Here is a 22,054-nt window from a genome sequence, read left to right on the forward strand (position 1 = left end):
TCCTCAGCCTTTGGAGAATGTATCAAACCACAGCTTCAGAATGAGTCTAGTCAGTTTCACTGAGTCACCCAGTTGAAGACCTGGATGGGAAATCAAATTATGACTCATGATACTATTTTACAGAGTGACAGCAACAATGAGCGTCTGTTGCCTCATCCTTAAAATAAAAATAAAGAGTAACATACTTTCCTCTGCCTACTCTGGATGAATAATGAGGGTTAATCACATTTTAAAGTATCAACTGGGCTTTACATTTATATATCACATGATATTCCTATTACCAATTTAATACTATAAAACGTACCTATCATATAAAAAATGAGCCCTAAATCCAAATGTGTTATTCACATTATTGTTGAGTACCTGTTGTTTAGTCATTAAGTCATGCACGACTCTTTTGTGACCCCATGAACTATAGCCTGCCAGCCTCCTCTGCCCATGGGATTTCCCAGGAAAGAATGCTAGAGTGGGTTGCCATTTTCCTCTCCAGGCGATTTCCCAACCCAGAGATCGATCGAACCTGTGTCTCCTGCATTGGAAGGCAGATTCCTTACCAATGAGCCACCAGGGAAGCCTTCGTATTAGCATTGTGTATAACAGTACCTGTGTAGCAAATTAATTGCACCAAAAGTAATCATGGCACATTTAACTGCCAAATTAATCTGCTTAGATGTGAAAAGGGGAAGTCAAAAAAACACTAATCTGTGTTTTTTTTAATATATAATCTCAAATAAGGGAAACAGATCAAGTGCCTTTTTACTTAGAGATATCTTTCAGTGTTTCTGGATAGGAAATGTTTGTCTACAAGGGCCACAAATCCTACCCAGTCCTACAATCCCAATTTGGTAACAAAGACACTGAATTGCCTTGCTTCTCCACAAAAAAAATGGGGGAAAAAATCATACTAGTGGGCCAAAAGGAGAAGGCAATGGCACCCCACTCCAGTACTATTGCCTGGAAAATCCCATGGACGGAGGAGCCTGGTAGGCTGCAGTCCAAAGGGTCGCCAAGAGTTGGGCACGACTGAGCGACTTCACTTTCACTTTTCACTTTCATACATTGGAGAAGGAAATGGCAGCCCACTCCAGTGTTCTTGCTTGGAGAATCCCAGGGACGGGGGAGCCTGGTGGGCTGCCATCTAGGGGGTCGCACAGAGTCGGACACGACTGAAGTGACTTAGCAGCAGTAGCAGTGGGCCAAAAACAACTGTTTCATCTGCTATAGTGGGAACTGTTTTATAGTCATATAGCTTGTATCTAGCATTTCAAATTATATTCAGATGCTCAGTTCAGTTTAGCCTCTCAGTCGTGTCCAACTTTGTGACCCCCATGGACTGCAGCACGCCAGGCCTCCCTGTCCATCACCAAATGAAAACTGACCTTTTCCAGTCCTGTGGCCACTACTGAGTTTTCCAAATTTGCTGGCATACTGAGTGAAGCACTTTCACAGCATCATCTTTCAGGATTTGAAACAGCTCAACTGGAATTCCATCACCACTAGCTTTGTTCATAGTGATGCTTCCTAAGGCCCACTCGACTTCGCATTCCAGGATGTCTGGCTCTAGGTGAGTGATCACACCATCTTGACTATCTGGGTCGTGAAGATCTTGTTTGTACAGTTCTTCTGTATATTCTTGTCACCTCTTCTTAATATCTTCTGCTTCTTTTAGATCCATTCAGATGCTAGTTTATCACAAATACTGACAGAAAGCAAACTTCAGCATGAAACAGAAACAAACTGATTCACTCAAAAGGGAGGAAGACTTCCACACAAAATTCCTAGCATAAATCATGAGAAACTAGAACTTGATAGCATGACGCAATGCTTTAATTTAATGAAATATGGCATCTTGAAGAACATTCAAAGTGAAACAAATTGAAAGGTGAAAATGCAGCCTTATTTCTCTGTGCACAAATTTAAGATAGAGAACCAAGAATAAGGATAAATTAATGTTAGAAATCTTCTATAAAGGACTCCTCTAAAAGGGGGAGATTATGCATATCCATATTCTCTGGGGATAAAAAAAAATAAAACCAAGTAATGCATTCCAAGAGACTATATTATAACCTGACTATATTCCAAGATATGAGAATTGAAATGTATGTAAAGAATGTTTTGGATTCCCTGCACCAGTAAAGTCTATTTTGGAAAAGAAAATCTTCAGCTGTCACAGACAGAATCACAGGTTGACAAAACACTATCATCTAATATTTCAATTCCCCCTCAATATAATCAACTGATCACGTGTTCTCTACCTGAATACCTCTAGTGAGGAGGAGCTTACTGCTTCTGAAGGGGCCTTTTCCAATGATGATAACTGTATCTCTGTATCACATATTCACTGGCTCTAGCTTTGTTCTCTAGAACACACAGAATAATCCTAATTCTTCTACATGAAAGCCCTTCAGATAATTTCAAACAATTAACATATCTTCTCTGAATTCTCTCTTATCTAGGCCAGATTTTCTTGACTCCTTCACCCATTCCTTGGTGGCATATCAAGTTTCTTCTCCTCTTTTTCAACCCCAGCTGCTCTCCTCTTCAATCCAAACCTCTAAGTATATAGACTAGAAGTGAGTGAAGTGAAAGTCACTCAGTCACATCCAACTCTTCGTGACCCCATGGACTATATAGTCCATGGAATTCTCTAGGCAAGAATACTGGAGTGGATTGCCTTTCCCTTCTCCAGGGGATCTTCCCAACCCAGGGATTGAATCCAGGACTTCCACATTGCAGATGGATTCTTTACCAGCTGAGGCACAAGGGAAGCCCAAGAATACTGGAGTAGGTAGCCTATCCCTTCTCCAGCGGATCCTCCCGACCCAGGAATGGAAGCAGGGTCTCCTGCATCGCGGGAGGATTCTTTACTAACTGAGCTATCAGGGAATCCCTAGAAGAGGGCTTATGAAAATCTGATATTCCTTATTCTAGTAGAATATTTAAAAGTTTGCAATGTCATTTAGTGTGTTAGTCACTTAGTCATGTCCAACTCTTTGTGACCCCATGGATTGTAGCCCACCAGACTCCTCTGTCCATGGAATTCTCCAGGCAAGAATATTGGAGTGGGTTGCTATGCCCTTCTCCAGGGGATCTTCCCAACCCAGGGATCAAACCCGGGTCTCCTGCATTGCAGGAAGATTCTTTACCATCTGCACCCAATAAGTCATTTATTACTCAAATAATAATAATAAAAAGTTGGCTTAAAGCTCATTCAGAAAACAAAGATCATGGCATCCGGTCCCATCACTTCATGGGAAATAGATGGGGAAACAGTGGAAACAGTGTCAGACTTTATTTTTGGGGGCTCCAAAATCACTGCAGATGGTGATTGCAGCCATGAAATTAAAAGACACTTACTCCTTGGAAGAAAAGTTATGACCAACCTAGATAGTATATTCAAAAGCAGAGACATTACTTTGCCAACTAAGGTCCGTCTAGTCAAGGCTATGGTTTTTCCAGTAGTCATGTATGGATGTGAGAGTTGGACTGTGAAGAAGGCTGAGCGCCGAAGAATTGATGCTTTTGAACTGTGGTGTTGGAGAAGACTCTTGAGAGTCCCTTGGACTGCAAGGAGATCCAACCAGTCCATCCTGAAGGAGATCAGCCCTGGGAGTTCTTTGGAAGGAATGATGCTAAGGCTGAAACTCCAGTACTTTGGCCACCTCATGCGAAGAGTTGACTCATTGGAAAAGACTTTGATGCTGGGAGGGAATTGGGGGCAGGAGGAGAACGGGATGACCGAGGATGAGATGGCTGGATGGCATCACTGACTCGATGGACGTGAGTCTGAGTGAACTCCAGGAGATGGTGATGAACAGGGAGGCCTGGCGTGCTGCGATTCATGGGGTTGCAAAGAGTCGGACAGGACTGAGTGACTGAACCGAAGTGAACTGAACAATAAGTCATTTATTACTCAAATAATACATACACACTACAACTATAAAGTTGCTGTTACTGAAGCAACATATATTAGCATTGCTGCTCCAATGTCGCATGTTTTGATAACACCCAATCCACTCCAGTATTCTTGCCAGGAGAATCCCATGGACAGAGGAGCTTGGTAGGCTACAGTCCACAGGTCGCAAAGAGTTGGACATGTCTGAGCGACTTCACTTTCACTTTTTGAAACTGCCTTTACTTTACAGTCAGTGTACAATTATAGAAGAAAATGAAACTCACTGCCTCATAGTCACACTCTTGTTTGATTGCTGTATCTGTTATTTTATTATAATTTTTAAACAACAAAAATAACTTTGCACTCTTATTTAACTATTGTATTTGATATTTTTTGTTCTGGATAATTTCTGGATCTTTTGGAAAACCAAATCTACCCTCAAAGCATGAAAATCTGCTACTCTAAGTCAAAGCAATTTGCTCTAGGCTCTGAAAACAAGTCAAAAAAAGAGAACAGCAAACATAGTTTGAATCAAGGCAGTATTATTCGAATGTATTTTTTCTCAAAGTAACTGACATCAGGTTATTGTAACAGTTAGATTTTGATAAGTTAAAAACTCCATATTAGCTTATGGTTATAGATTATATTGGTGGCACTAGTGGTGGCTCAGAGGTTAAAGCATCTGCCTGCAGTGCAGGAGACCCGGGTTCGATCCCTGGGTCGGGAAGATTCCCTGGAGAAGGAAATGGCAACCCACTGCAGTTTTCTTTCCTGGAAAATCCCATGGACAGAGGAGCCTGGCAGGCTACAGTCCATCGGGTCGCAAAGAGTCGGACACGAGTAAGCGACTTCACTTCACTTCAGTGGTAAAGAACCCACCTGCCAATGCAGAAGATGTAAGTAAGAGACACAGGTTTGATCCCTTTTAGAAAGATCCCCTGGAGAAGGGAACGGCAATCCACTCCAGCATTCTTGCCTGGAGAATCTCATGGACAGAGAAGCGTGGTGGTCTACTGCCCATGGGGTCGCAAAGAGTCCGACATGACTAAAGCGACTTAGCATGCCTAGGTTATATTTAACATACGCTGAAATAGTAAGTAGGGATGTCACAATTTCTTCTGTTCCACTTTGTGCAATGTCAAATTAGACATTCCTTTTTACTGCTGAATTATAAATGGCTAAGTGTATGTACATAATATATTACATAGTGGGTATTGCAATTATTTGCTAACTTGTCTTTTCCATTAGAATACAAGCTCCCTGAGGGGAGAAGTATAAATTTTCATCACTGTTTCACCAGCTTCTTGAACAGAACCTGGAACACAATAATAACACTTGCTAATATTCTTAATATTTTCAAAAATTGTAAAATTAGATAACTTATCCATATATTTCACCCCTCTTTTTTTCAGTAGGTTGAAAAAATGGGAGGAAAACAGATCCTACCATCCACATGCTACCTTGAGACAGGGTGCTTAAAATTATCAGGCCTATTATATCCCCAAATAAGGTAAATGAAATGTTGCACATACATATGAATCCATAAACCATATGTCAATACAAATCAATAAAAATTATGATAAATACTCTTTCCAGTTTCAATAGTTCAAAAAGCCTATTTTTAATGAAAGGTATGTTTATTATTCACTTCATAAAACTAAAGACTTTGCAAACCAACCCAACAGTGTCAAAGTAACCAAGTCTATTTATAGACTATAACTTATAAGCAGTGAGTTTTACTATTAAATGGTTCATTGCATTTTAAAAATCATTAGCATGAACAGAAATATATTTACATAAATTACACTGTTTCTTTCAAGCTATTATTAACTAGAACATGAATTTCAATAGATGCTGGAAAGAATTATAGTATATTCAAGTAAGTATATAGCAAATCTTTAAGAACTCCTTCCATATTAAATGTTTCATATTCTTTATTATTTGTTATTTGAGAAATACTTGCTCATGAATTATTCATAATATCTAGCCAGATCTGTTACATCAGGTGTCAGATTAATCTAGGAGGTAGAAAGAGCTGAGTTTTACATGAAGTATTCATTAAACTTGGTGAACTCATTAAAGTATGTTAATTAGGTAATAGACAAAGGAACTTGGTATTTGGTAGAGATTGGGCACTGTTAATACCTTGCTTTGTGTTAATACCTTGGCTGCAGTTTTTTCCCCCTTAATGAGCACAGGGAAAAGCTGATTATTCCAAATGCAGAAAAAACATCACATGTGTTACGTGTTGGAAAAATTGCCCCAGGTGACAAAAGGAAACACATACCCAAGGAACTGGCATTCTAACAAAGAGAGTATCATTTCAAGCTTCTAAAATTTTCTTTGGTTCAATATTTGTCACGACAAAACTATCTGTTAATTTTTATATTCTCAAAAATATTTCATTGTTAGCAATTACTTTTTGACTAACACAGCTTTTTATCTCAACTTGGTTCTGCCAATAACACAAGTATATGATGCCTGTCCTTGTTTTACTATTTTGTTTTTTTTTTTCTTACACTGAAATGTAAAATATCTGAGAGTTTGTGTTTTTATTTATATATAAGGACAAAAAAATCACAGTGTCACTTTAATAAAATAATTTCCTATTAAATGATAGCATTTTAAGGGTTATATACAGAGTTCTCCAAAGAAAGACTTAATTTTGAACAAACAAAGAGAAAATAGATGAATGGTCATGACATATCAACACATAAACTCTTCCTACTTTTTATCTAGCTACCTCAAATGTGACTGTTTAAATTATACAAACCAATGTTCTATATGGTTCGGTGTGATATGTGAAAGTTTGCACATAAACCTTAACTTTTATAATAAGATGGAGTTTATTCATGAAAACAAAAATAAATGTCTCTTTCCATCTGTTAAAGACCTTAGGATTTGGTTCTTTTTGAGAATAAAGGAGTTTAAAGTGTCTGGTACTATGTATTCAACCTTTAATTTAATTCCCCAGAGCCCAACATGAGTGGTGAAACCAATCTTCAAACATATTTTCTTTTTCATAGGACATAACCTATCTTGTTTTCTCCTTTTTCTTCTTTTCTGTGAAAATCATTGCCATTTTACATATAGAATTTAACTATACAAAGCAAAAGGATTCAACAAAGATTAGAACATATGTATCATATTTAGTTGGTGATAAGAGAACACCACAGCTGGCTTCATTCAAAACATAATTAAATCTAAAGACAAAACAAACAAGTAAACAAAACAAAATGGAAACAGACTCACATATACAGAGAAAAGAACAGGTGGTTGTCAGAGGGGAGGTGGGTAGAATGTTGGGCAAAACAGGCAAAAGAGATTAAGAGGTACAAACTTTCAGATATAAAATAAATAGGCCATGGGGACATAATATACAGCATAACGAATATGGTCAATAACATTATAACTTTGCATGTGGATATATGTTTACTCGACTCATTATGATGACCATTTCATAATATACGTAAATATCAAATCACTATGTAGTGCGCCTGAAACTAATATTGTGCATCAACTATATTTTTCTAAAAAATGACTCTCCATGCCATAGGCCAGGCTAGAATATTAATCTTCTACCTTCATCAGCACACAGTCTCTCAGATACATGACCCTGAAAAGTAAAGTAAGATATAATAATTTCTTCGGAAAAGCTGAGATACAAAATAATTTATCACTAATTCCAAGGGTACAATACCTCATTCTAAGGAATTACTATAGTAGCAATTATCAAAAGTTACTATTTTTAGATTAAACCTGTCTTTCATTGGATGATTTCAGCTATGCTACTGTAATTGTTTATAGAAATACATTCTTCAATTTCTGAAATATTTCACATATGAAATGTCATGAGACTTTTCTATGAATATATTTCAAATTTTAATTGTAGTATATTCATTAATAAATAACATTTAATATTAATAAGTATTTATAATAAATGTCAAGATATTAAATAGAATCTTTTGGTGTTGTCACTTCTTAGATTATTGCTCAAAAACCTCAAATACTCACACGAAAATAAATGTGCCCACTGGGAAAACCATATGTATATATAAAACCACACGAATATGAAAATCAGCTAAAGCGCCTAAAGATAGCACCAAGTCCTGTCTGACTCTTGAGATCTCACAAACTGTAGCCCACCAGGCTCTTCATCCATGGCATTCTCCAGGTAAGAATACTGGGGTGGGTTTCCATTTCCTTCTCCAGGGGATCTTCCCAACCCAGGGATCAAACCCAGGTCTCCCTCGTTGCAGGCAGATGCCTTACCAACTGAGCTAGGCAGGAAGCCCCAAAGTACCTAACTTTGCCCATAAAAACAACTATGGAACTATAAAACTTTCTGATGTCATATTAACTCATTCCTCTAAAAATCAGAAAAGACCAAAAACGGAAAACAATCCCCACTAAATTTAGACATAAGATGTCACTGTTTCCCATTTATATTTTTACTCTTTTTAAATGTTTAATGCTTTATGCAGTTCATTTTTAAAAGAGCAATACTGTTGGAGAAGGATGTATTCAAAGACGAACTATAAATCTAAGTGATTTAATTTGATCTAGTAATAGACTAAAATAAATGTATCCTCTAAATGTACTAGAGGCAGTTTGTTTACATGAAGCCATTGTAATGGAATCTGTAACGGCTCCTGTGGGGTCATTATCTCTGGTTATAATTCTAAAAATGCTTTCCTGTTGGTTTACTCATCAAATATCTGATTTATCAACATTCTACAATTTACCAAGGTTTAAACACAAATGCTGTTCTATTTGCTAGCCCATGTAACTTTTAGGGATTTTTTTCAATAACACTGCACAGAAGTTTCAACTATTCTGTTCATTTTTCCATATCAATTTTTGTGACACATTCATTGCAATATCCTGAATGTTTCTGCCCCTCCCCCCAATCCTACCCTAGATTCACATGTTAAAATGTAATCCTCAATGTCAAAGTATTTGGAAATGGCCTTTTTGGAAGTTAAGTGGGCCTTAGAAAGCATCACTACGAACAAAGCTAGTGGAGGTGATGGAATTCCAGTTGAGCTATTTCAAATACTGAAAGATGATGCTGTGAAAGTGCTGCACTCAATATGCCAGCAAATTTGGAAAACTCAGCAGTGGCCACAGGACTGGAAAAGGTCTGTTTTCATTACAATCCCAAAGAAAGGCAATGCCAAAGAATGCTCAAACTACCGCACAATTGCACTCATCTCACATGCTAGTAAAGTAATGCTCAAAATTCTCCAAGCCAGGCTTCAGCAATAGGTGAACCACGAACTTCCAGATATTCAAGCTGATTTCAGAAAAGCCAGAGGAACCAGAGATCAAATTGCCAACATCTGCTGGATCATCTAAAAAAGCAAGAGAGTTTCAGAAAAACATCTATTTCTGCTTTATTGACTATGTCAAAGCCTTTGACTGTGTGGATCACAATAAACTGTGGAAAATTCTGAAAGAGATGGGAATACCAGACCACCTGACCTGCCTCTTGAGAAACCTGTATGCAGGTCAGGAAGCAACAGTTAGAACCAGACGTGGAACAACAGACTGGTTCCAAATAGGAAAAGGAGTACGTCAAGGCTGTATATTGTCACCCTGCTTATTTAACTTCTATGCAGAGTACATCATGAGAAACACTGGGCTGGAAGAAGCACAAGCTGGAATCAAGATTGCCGGGAGAAATATCAATAACCTCGGATATGCAGATGACACCACCCTTATGGCAGAAAGTGAAGAGGAACTAAAAAGCCTCTTGATGAAAGTGAAAGAGGAGAGTGAAAAAGTTGGCTTAAAGCTCAACATTCAGAAAATGAAGATCATGACATCTGGTCCATCCTAACCAGTCCATCCTAAAGGAGATCAGTCCTGGGTGTTCATTGTTGACTACTGATGCTGAAGCTGAAACTCCAATACTTCGGCCACCTCATGCGAAGGGTTGACTCATTGGAAAAGACCCTGATGCTGGGCGGGATTGGGGGTAGGAGGAGAAGGGGACAACAGAGGATGAGATGGCTGGATGGCATCACCGACTTGATGGACATGAGTTTGAGTGAACTCCGGGAGTTGGTGATGGACAGGGAGGCCTGGTGTGCTGTGATTCATGGGGTCACAAAGAGTCGGACACGACTGAGCGACTTCACTTTCACTTTCTCCAAGAGAGGAGGACGAAGCCAAAAGAGGCTCTCTGTGAACTGGGAAATGGGCTCTCACCAGACACTGAATGTGCCAACACCTTGATTTTAGACTTCCAAGCCTACAGAACTGTGAGAAATAAATTTGTTTTGTTTATAAATGCCCAGTCTGTGGCATTTTTGTTATAGCAGCTCAAATGGATTAAGTCTTAGATACTGCCAGAAAACTCTAGTGTATTTTATTAAGAAAATAGCATTACATGCAAGATCAAAAAAGGAGAATCAGAGTTAGAACCCCAGAGCTTCTTGTTTTCATTTTTCCTAGTTCAACAAACAACAGCAACAATTTAAAATATTTCCTAATTGAAGCTTAACATTTCACTAGTGCAATAAAGCAAATCTAACTGCAAAATGCTCTATAAGATCATCATATTACTTTGCTTTAGAAATTTTTTGGTAGTTTAAAAAAGTTATAAATATCTATTAACAGAAAACTCATATAATTATGAAATACATAGCTTCCACATTTCTACGTAAATATCAAGGTCTCTTACTAAACTAGCAGCCATCAAGAAAATTCATATTATAGAATAGAAATAATTTGAAAAATAACTGTAAATAGAAATAATCTGTTTTATCAACATCTCTGGAAACAACCTGAAAGAAAAACAGTGTACAGATAAAACAAATTTTTACTACTGCTCCAACTTCGTAATACCTTGCAACAGAGATAATGCAATTGTATGTTCAAAGAGAGTTTTCTGCTTCTCCTATATTACCACCCTCACCCCTCAGATTTCTGGTCTTCACCTTCTTTAATTAAACAGTTTTAAAACTTACATTTTCCTCCACCTTATATCCTCTTTCTCCATTTCCTAAGGACTATGTCTAGATTCAAATATGTTAAAGGGAAGTTTTAGATAATATTACATTCTAATGGGATGTAATGATTACAATATCATATTACAACTTAACAACAATCTTTAAAAGAGAAAGCAAGGATTCAGAATGAACAAAAATGGTGACAATTAGTGACCTAAAATAATTGTGTAGAGAAAAATTGAACTCCAAAACCAAGCTACCAAAGAAAAAGATGAGTAACTATAAGTACAAAATAAGCAGAGTTAAACTTATCATTCTGCACTTCAGTTTTGGGGTCTTTTGCAGGGGTTGGGGAATACTCCTATCTCCCTAAAATTGGTTTACAATGTGGGTGTTTTTCTCTAAAAACTTAGCTCCAATACAGTAAAACATTTTTTCAGTCCCTTCAGAAATGACATAGGATATAAACAGTTAAACTGACTTATAGAGAGATTCCTAAAAGACAAATGAGGTACTGTGAGCAGTAGCAAGGTATTGTAGTTCTTCTCTACAGCAAATTATCAGATTAGCTGATAAAGCCAGGTGGCTGAGCAGAGGGAACAGTACTCTCTACCAAAACTACCAGGTTCATATCTATCTTTCCTCTTGATTAAAAGTTAAAAAGTCTAACAATCACCCTCATCACCAAGTTGCTTTTTCAAAAATATCCACTTAAAGACAAAATAGACACTTGCAAGAAGCTTTACTTAGGACATACACAGGTAACTGTTAGTTTAGGGACCAATAGGTAACTGTTACTAAGCATATGTTCAACTGGTTCAGTCCTGGGTAGAGAAACAAGAATACAGAACAAATAATTCTAAAATTTATATAAAGTCACAAAAGACCCAAAGCAATCCTGAGGAAAAAGAACAAAGCTGGAGGCATAACCCTCCCAGACTTCAGACAATACTGCAAAGCTACAGTAATCAAAAGAGTATTGACACAAAAACACACATAAGGATCAATGGAACAGAATAGAGAGCCCACAAATAAACCCACACATCTATGGTCCATTGATCTTCAACAAAGAAGGCAAGAACACACAATGAAAAAAAGACAGTCTCTTCAGCAAGTAGTATTAGAAAAGTTAGACAGCTACATGTAAATCAATGAAATTATTGATTTCTCTCATACCATCATACCATATACAAAAAAAAAAACTCAAAACAATTTAAAGACCAAAGTATAAGACATGCCACCATAAAACTTCTAGAAGAGAAAACAGGCAAACCATTCTCTGACATAAATCACAACAATATCTTCTTAGACCAGTCTCCCAAAGCAATAGAAATAAAAGCAAAAATAAACATTTTCAAACATTATCAAACCTAAAACTTTTGCAAAGCAAAGGAAATCATAAGAAAAATTAAAAGACAAATTATGAACTGACAAAATATTTACAAAGAATTCAATGAGAAGGGGTTAATTTCAAAAATCAAAATATAGCTCATATAGTGTTAGCTGCTAAGTTGTGCCCGACTCTGCAATCCCATGGACTGTAGCCGGCCAGGCTCCTCTCTCCATGGAATTCTCCAGGCAAGAACACTGGAGTGGGTAGCCATTCCCTTCTCCATGGATAGCCTGTATAACTCAATAATAAAAAACAAAACAACCCAATTTTAAAAAATGGGCAAACTCTCTACTGTTAATAGGAATATAAGTAGGTACAGCTACTGTGGAAAACAGTATGCAGATTTCTTAAAAACTAAAAATATGGTCTATCATATGATGTGATATCATATGATTATTATATCATATATCATATGATCTATCATATGATCCTGCAATCTCACTTGTGGGCATATATACAAAGAAATCCATAATTTGAAAAGATACATGCACCCTAATGTTCACTGCAGCACTATTTACAATAGCCAAGACATGGAAACAACCTAAATGCCCATTGACAGATGAATGGGTAAAGGAGATATGGTATATGTATATAATGGGATATTACTCATTCATAAAAAGAATGAAATAATGCTATTTGCAGCAACATGGATAGACCTAGAGACTATCATACTAAATGAAGTAAGTCAGAAAGGTAAAGACAAAATCATATGATATCCCTTAATATGTGTAATCTGAAAAAAAATTATACAAATGAACATATTTACAAAGCAGAAATGGACTTACAGACATAGAAAACAAACATGGTAAACAAAAGGAAAGGTGGGAGGAGGGATAAATTAGGAGTTTGGGATTAATATTTACCCATTACTATATATAAAATAGATAAGCAACAAGGACCTACTGCAACAAGGGAACTCTGCTCAATATTCTGTAATAACCTGTATAGGAAAAATTCTGAAAAAGAATAAAAATACATATATGTATAACTGAATCACTTTGCTGTACAACTGAAACTAACAAAACACTGTAAATCAACTATATTTCAATAAAATGTATTTTTTAAAAAAGATGTGGTATATATACACAATGGAATATTACTCAGCCATGAAAAAGAGTAAACTAATGCCATTTGCAGAAACATGGTTGAACCTAGAGAATATCATACTAAATAAAGTAAGTCAGACAGGGAAAGACAAGTATTGTATACCACATACATATGGAATCAAGGGGAAGTCCCCAAAAAACAATACAAATAAATTTATTTACAAGACAGGAACAGACTCACAGACATAGAACACAACCTTATGGTTACCAAAGGGGAGAGGAGTGGTGGAGGATAAATTAGAAGTATGGGATTAACAGATACATACTACTACATATAAAATAGATAAACAAGAAGCATTTACTGTATAGCACAGGGAACTATACTCATTATCATGTAATGACCTATACTAGAAAAGAATATGAAAAAAATATGTGTACACGTACACACATAAATACATATATATGTCTAACATATTTATGTCAATACATGGACATCACCAGATGGTCAATACTGAAATCGGATTGATTATATTCTTTGCAGCCAAAGATGGAGAAGCTTTACACAATCAGCCAAAACAAGACTGGGAACTGACTGTGGCTCAGATAATGAACTCCTAATTGCAAAATTCAGATTTAAATTGAACAAAGTAAGGAAAATCACTAGGCCATTCAGGTATGACCTAAATCAAATCCCTCATGATTATACAGGAGAAGTGACAAATAGATTCAAGGGATTAGACTGATAGACAAAAGCGCCTAAAGAACTATGGACGGAGGTTCATGACACTGTACAGGAGGCTGTGATCAAAACCATCTCCAAGAAGAAGAAATGCAAAAAGGCAAAATGACTGTCTGATGAGACCTTACAAATAGCTGAGAAAAGAAGAGACAGAAAGGCAAAGGAGAAAAGGAAAGATATACCCATCTAAATGCAGAGTTCCAAAGAATAGTAAGGAGAGATAAGAAAGCCTTCCTAAGTAAACAATGCAAAGAAATAGAGGAAAACAATAGAATCGGAAAGACTAGAGATCTCATCAAGAAAATTAGAGATATCAAGGGAACATTTCATGTAAAGATGGGTGCAATAAAGGACAGAAATGATATGGACTAAACAGAAGCAGAAGATATTAAGAAGAGCGGCAAGAGTACATAGAAGAACTATACGAAAAAGATCGTAATGACCCAGATAACCATGATGGTGTGATCACTCATTCAGAGCCAGACATCTTGGAATGTGAAGTAAGTGGGCCTTAGGAAGAATCACCATGAATGAAGCTATTGGAGATGATGGAATTCCAGCTAAGCTATTGCAAATCCTAAAAGATGAGGCTGTTAAAGTGCTACACTCAATATACCAGAAAATTTGAAAAACTCAGCAGAGTCCACAGGACTGGAAAAGGTCAGTTTTCACTCCAATCTCAAAGAAGGGCAGTGCCAAAGAATGCTCAAACTACCACACAATTGCATTCATTTCACAACTAGCAAAGTAATGCTGAAAATTCTCCAAGCTAGGCTTCAACAGCACGTGAACCAAGAACTTCCAGATGTTCAAGCTGGATTAGAAAAGTCAAAGGAACTAGAGATCATATTGCCAACATCCATTGGATCACAGGAAAAGCAAGAGAAGTCCAGAAAAACCTCTACTTCTGCTTCATTGACTACGCTAAAGCCTTTGACTGTGTGGATCACAACAAACTATGGAAAATTCTTAAAGAGGTGGAAATACCAGATCACCCTACCTGCCTCCTGAGAAACATGTATGCAGGTTAAGAAACAACAGTTAGAACCAAACATGGAACAACAGACTGGTTCCAAATTGGGAAAGGAGTACATCAAGGCTGTATATTATCACCCCTTATTTAACTTATATGCAGAGTACATCATGCGAAATGTCAGACTGGATGAAGCACAAGCTGGAATCAAGATTGCAGGAAGAAATGTCAATAACCTCAGATATGCAGATGACACCACTCCAACGGCAGAAGTTGAAGAGGAACTAAAGAGCCTCTTGATGAAGGTGAAAGAGGGGAGTGAAAAAGCTGGCTTAAAATTCAACATTCAAATAATGAAGATCATGGATCTGGTCCCATCATTTCATGCAAATAGATAGGCAAACAATGGAAACAGAGACAGCCTTTAGTTTCTTGGGCTCCAAAATCACTGAAGATGGTGACTGCAGCCATGAAATTAAAACACACTTTCTCCTTGGAAGAATATCTATGACAAACCTAGATAGCACATTAAAAAGCAGAGACATTACTTTGCCAATAAAGGTCCATATAGTCAAACCTATGGTTTTTCCAGTCATCGTGTATGAATGTGAGAGTTGGACTGTAAAGAAGGCTGAGCACCAAAGAACTGGTGGTACTGGAGAAGACTCTAGAAGAGTCCCTTGGACTGCATGGAGATCATGTCAGTTACTTCCAAAGAACATCAATCCTCAGTACTCACTGGAAAGACTGACTCTGAAGCTGAAGTACCAATACTTTGGCCACCTGATAAGAAGACCTGACTCATTGTAAAATACCTTGATGCTGGGAAAGATCGAAGGCCAAAGGAGAAGAAGGCAGCAGAGGATAAGATGGCTGGATAGCATCACCAACTCAGTGGACATGAACTTGGGCAAACTCTGGGAGATAGAGATAGTAAGGCCTGGTGTGCTGTAGTCCATGGGGTTACAAAGATTTGAACACGACTTAGCAATTAAACAACAACTACTATTTCAATAAGACAGAATAATTTCTAGTCACAGGGATTATTGACAGTTGATTATTTTTAAAACTGCTTCTCCTTTTTAATACAAATTAATTATGTGAAAGTCATTCAGTCTCATCCAATTCTTTGCAATCCTGTGGACTCTAGCCTGCCAGGCTCCTCTATCCATGGATTCTCCAGGCAAGATTATTGGAGTGGATTGCTATTCCCTTCTCCAGGGGATCTTCCTGACCCCAGGGTCAAACCCAGGTCTCCTGCATTATAGGTAAATTCTTAACTGTCTGAGCCACAAGGGAAGACCCTAAACTAATTATAATAATTATATAAAAACTAAGATAAATTATAATTTCAAAGAGAATACAGTGCCATTCTGTATTTGCCTCCTCAAAACAATGAATAAAAAGGTTTGATTATTTTAGACATACTTTTAAATATGAGCAATTAAGCAATGTTTTTTATTTAAAAAAAAAAAATCTCTACAATATTTGACTTAATTCACCAAGACATACAGAAAGAGCCTGGGTCTCTTCAGCACTTATCTATGACATCAGGAATGTATACAGCACTTATCACACCATATTAGGTCATAGCACTGGGAAGAAAATTAAAGACTACATATATCAGGATATTATTCACTATAAAAATAGTTATTAATGGGGAGAATCTCTCCATAAAGCATATTTCTTAAGACTACTATTTATGCTTTTTAAAAGTAATGGCTATGAGGTCTTGGGCTTAGCTTATGAGTATTACTACAAGGTGAAATAAAATTCTGTTGCCTGAAGTAAAATATCCTAATTTACTAAAATATGAATTTATAGTGAAAACACATAACTTTCCGCTGAAAGCTTATGTTTCAACACTTATACCACCTACTCAGCTTTGGACAAATCACCAGAACTATGCAGTTTGAGTAATTCAATCTTCAAAATGGGAATGAAACCAGCAAACAGAAAACTTAAAAATACTGGTCTTTCCCAGTGGCTCAGTGGTAAAGAATCTGCCTGCAGTGCAGGAGCCACAGGAGACATGGGGTCAATCCCTGGATCGGGAATATCCCCTGGAGGAGGAAATGTCAAGCCACTCATTGAATTCTTCAGAGAACCATAAACCACCATTACTAGGAACAAAAGAAGTACATTCTCAGAGGCTTTCTATCTCTGAGAAATTTTCATAAAGCATTTCAAACAGAAACTAAGTATCCAGACTGTCAAGAAGGCTTCTACTCTGAATACAATCAGAATAAAGACTTGCATCTATTCTATTTCACCTACATTGTCATTAAATATTATTCTTTTTTTTAAATTGGAGGTTAATTACTTTACAATATTGTATTGGTTTGTTTATAATAGCCAGGACATGGAAGCAACCTAGATGTCCATCAGCAGATGAATGGGAAAGAAAGCTGTGGTACATATACACAATGGAGTATTACTCAGCCATTAAAAAGAATACATTTGAATCAGTTCTAATGAGGTGGATGAAACTGGAGCCTATTATACAGAGTGAAGTAAGCCAGAAAGAAAAACACCAATACAGTATACTAATGCATATATATGGAATTTAGAAAGATGGTAATAATAACCCTGTATGCAAGACAGCAAAAGAGACACAGATGCATAGAACAGTCTTCTGGACTCTGAGGGAGAGGGAGAGGGTGGGATGATTTGGGAGAATGGCATTGAAACATGTATAATATCATATATGAAACAAACCGCCTGTCCAGGTTCGATTCATGATACTGGATGCTTGGGGCTGGTGCACTGGGACGACTCAGAGGGATGGTACGGGGAGAGAGGAGGGAGGGGGTTTCAGGATGGTGTACACGTGTATACCTGTGGTGGATTCATGTTGATGTATGGCAAAACCAGTACAATAAACATTATTCTTATTTGACTTTCTATGATTACACTAGCAGAGAAGTATATTAAATTAAAATATTCTAATGAGCAGCAGTGAGAAAAGAAAACTATATAAATTGAAAACTGCTGAGATTATAATTTTAAATTGACAACATGTGATCTGCAGTGTTCTGAAATTGTATCCATATAATCAGTGCTTATATCTGATTTAATGGGTGCCTGAGGTAGCTCAGTGGGTAAAGAACCTGCCTGCAATGCAGGAGATGCCAGAGATATGGGTTTGAGTCCTAGGTCGGGAAGATCCCCTTGGAGGAGGGCATGGCAACCCACTCCAGTATTCTTGCCTGAAGAATCCCATCGACAGAGGAGCCTGGTGGGCTATAGTCCATGGGGTCACAAAGAGTCGGACACGACTGAAGCAACTGAGCACAGCACAGCACACACAGAAGTATTTAATGAATACACAAGGTACATTTGTCCTTTACTTTCATTCAAGCAGATTGTACACTGCTTTTGAGAAAATATAGTAAAAGTTGGACAATAATGCTCTCACATACCTCCACTGTTTCTTACTGAAAATCGTCAATACAGAATAACATTTTTCAGTTCTGTATACTCAAGTTTTAGCAGATTAAACTTGCCACATAATAAAATGCTCAGAACAAAGTAAAGAGAGATAAGGAGAGCAGTATATAATTTGGCTGCATCAAAATGCTAGAATGCCATGCAACTCCATGTTCTTTACACCTTTACTGAGACATAATTACATACAATCTGCACACTTAAAGTGTACAATCCAATAGCCTTTAGTATGTTCACAGAGTTATGCAATCACAACAATTGATTTCAAAATCCTTTTATCACCCCAAAAAGAAACTCTGTGCCCATTATTAGTCGCTTTTCTCGCCCTGTCAACCCTCTTCCCTTCACCGACCCTAGGCAACCACTAATCTACTTTCTGTCTCTATGGATTTGTGTAATCTGAGCATTTCATACAAATGGAATCATGCAATATGTTAAGTTTTGTGAATGATTTCTTTCTTTCAAGTAGCATAATGTTTACAAAGTTTGTTCATGTTATGACATGTATCAGTACTTTATTCCTCTTTATTGACACATAATATTTCATTATGTGGATATACTATATCTTATTTAACCATTTATCAGTCAATGCGGATTCAGGTTCTCGCATGTTTTGTCTACTATAAATAACATTCCTATAATTATTCTTGTTCAGTTTTTTTGTGAGCATATTTTCCCCAGCAATTCCATTTTTGAATACTCATTTTTTAAAGATATATAAAATTATTAAGACATAGTAAAAATATTTTATAAGTGCCAGATACCTTTCCTTGGTGGTTATGATCATCAATTAAACATAAGTTTGCAATACTATACACAGCTCCAGTTCCCTTACATTTTGAATTTCAGTCAAAATTGCTAAACCATTAAAATAAGTTTCAAGAGACACAAAACCAGCAATTTTTCACAAACTCCTATCTCCTGCTCTCTATCAAGTAAACTAAAAAGGCATGAACCTATTAAACAAGCAAGGCAAACATTACCATCTTCTATTCTAAATGTTTTTACTCATCTGGATTTTTCTTTAAATTGATTTTTGTTTGTTTGTTTCTGGGCCAGGATATCTAAAATGTAATTGATTCAGTCTAAGAAACTAAACAATTCAAATGCAAAATTTTAATTCATTCACAGTAATGAATTAAAGTATTACTAATTTCACAGTGTCAGTCAGTCAGTCAGTCAGTTCAGTCGCTCAGTCGTGTCTGGCTCTTTGCGACCCCGTGAATTGCAGCACGCCAGGCCTCCCTGTCCATCACCAACTCCCGGAGTTCACCCAAACTCATGTGCATCGAGTCGGTGATGCCATCCAGCCATCTCATCCTCGGTCGTCCCCTTCTCCTCCTGCCCCCAATCCCTCCCAGCATCAGGGTCTTTTCCAATGAGTCAACTCTTCGCATGAGGTGGTCAAAGTATTGGAGTTTCAGCCTCAGCATCAGTCCTTCCAATGAACACCCAGGACTGGTCTCCTTTAAGCAGAACTTCTCAAATCATAGTGTTTGTTTGTTGGCACAATTTACAATCAGAGACACAAATTTATATAACACTTTGGTAAGCAGAAGTCTAAGCTGGCCCCCTTGATTCCCACTCCCTGGTATTTACAGCTTTGTGTTATCCCCTACCCTTGAGTGTGGGCAGGACCTATAACTGCTTCTAACCTAGAGAATAGGCAGAAGTGAAGCATGTAACCCCCCTAATTGTGTTATGTTATGTGGCAAAAGAGAAGGGATTTTGTATATGCAATTAAGGTCCCTTAATTAATAGTAATTTAATCAAAAAGGAGGTTTTTCTGGGAGGGCTTGACCTAATCAAATGAAGCCTTTAAAAGAGGATCTAGAGATTATAGACTTAAAGCAGCAACATTACAAAAATAATCAATATCTACTCAAGTATCAACTTCAGACAATTGCTTACAGGTACATCCATGAGGACAAAATCCAAAAGCAGATGAACAAACACAGGGTTGAATTTCTAAATAGTCATCCTTATGTATTATAGTGTTAACCATTCTTTAGAGTAAAGTTGAAGATACTACCAAGCAAAGAAGCTTCATTCAGAACCTAATAGTGATCCTTCCAATATAGAACATTGACAGACTGCCTATGATTTATGCATGGTGGAGAACACGGAGTGAATGAGATGGCTATATATCCTCCAGCAGCTTAGCATTTACTGGCAGAGTCAGAAACATACAGATAATTATCTCTACTGCATGGCAAATAGCTACAAGGAATGTAAAAACAAAATACATCAGAGTGCAAATGCTGCTAAGTCACTTCAGTCGTGTCTGACGCTGTGCGACCCCAGAGACGGCAGCCCACCAGGCTCCCCCGTCCCTGGGATTCTCCAGGCAAAAACAGTGGAGTGGGTTGCCATTTCCTTCTCCAATGCATGAAAGTGAAAAGTGAAAGTGAAGTCCCTCAGTCGTGTCTGACACCTAGCGACCCCATGGACTGCAGCCCACCAGGCTCCTCTGTCCAAGGGATTTGCCAGGCAAAAGTGCTCGAGTGGGTTGCCACTGCCTTCTCCTAGAGTGCAAATGTGGTAGGCATAAATAATGACTAAAGAAACAGAACCACACAAGTTGACCAAAGGCCACGGAGCAAATTTCTAATGTTACTAAAGGAAGGGGCTCACATTTACCACCTTCTATGTGCCAGGTACCCCTCTAGATTCTTCACAAACAGTGCCATATTTAATTCTCACAATCCTGTATGGTAGTTACTGTATCTTTACTGTATAAATAAGAATATTTCTAATCAGAGAAATTAAATAATGAGACAACAGGGGAGAAGAGACTGCCAAGATTTACACTTAGGTCTCTAAGACTCCCTAGCATAATGCTTCCTTATACTAAAATAAGGAAGCAATATAAGAAAGTAATATAGTTGTTATTATTATTTCCACTTTATAGCTATAGAAACTACCATTCAGAGGTTGGCTTGTCACTCAATTAGTGAATAAGAACTAGATCTTGGCCTTCTGATGCCTGGCCTCCTACCTTTTTCACAATATTCTTTTCCACAACACTTAAGAGAGAAGCCAAGGACAGAAAAAGAAAATAAAACATCTGTAGCTCTAATTGTAGCTGTCCTCTAATAATGAAGCCCTATTTTCATATGTTCAGTTCAGTCACTTAGTCGTGTCCAACTCTTTGCAACCCCATGGACTGCAGCATGCCAGGCTTCCCTGTCCATCACCAACTCCTGGACCTTGCTCAAACTTATGTCCTTCGAGTCAATGATGCCATCCAACCATCTCACCCTCTGTTGTCCCCTTCTCCTCCTTTCACAGCATCAGGGTCTTTTCCAAGGAGTCAGCTCTTCCCATCTGGTGGCCAAAGTATTGGAGTTTCAGCTTCAGCATCAGTCCTTCCAATGGACACCTAGGACTGATTTCCTTTAGGAAGGACTGGTTTGATCTCCTGCAGTCCAAGGGACTCTCAAGAGTCTTCTCCAACACCACGGTTCAAAAGCATCAATCATATACTAACACAGGTATAATGGACTTCTGGACATGTGAATTGAATCACCAGTCTATGCCCGATGCACTGATAGCTCAATTGGTAAAGAATCCACTTGCAATGCAGGGGACTGGTTTGATTCCTG

At 37.6% G+C, this 22,054-nt stretch overlaps 1 protein-coding gene across 4 annotated transcripts in view; it reads right to left on the minus strand.

The window, feature by feature from the left end:
* Positions 1-22,054, minus strand: part of SLC4A10 (solute carrier family 4 member 10) — a 347,928-nt gene that overhangs the window by 290,268 nt on the left and 35,606 nt on the right. The window lies entirely within an intron of this gene.

The sequence above is a fragment of the Ovis aries genome, chromosome 2 (genome assembly GCF_016772045.2).
Source record: "Ovis aries strain OAR_USU_Benz2616 breed Rambouillet chromosome 2, ARS-UI_Ramb_v3.0, whole genome shotgun sequence".
NCBI lineage: Eukaryota > Metazoa > Chordata > Mammalia > Artiodactyla > Bovidae > Ovis > Ovis aries.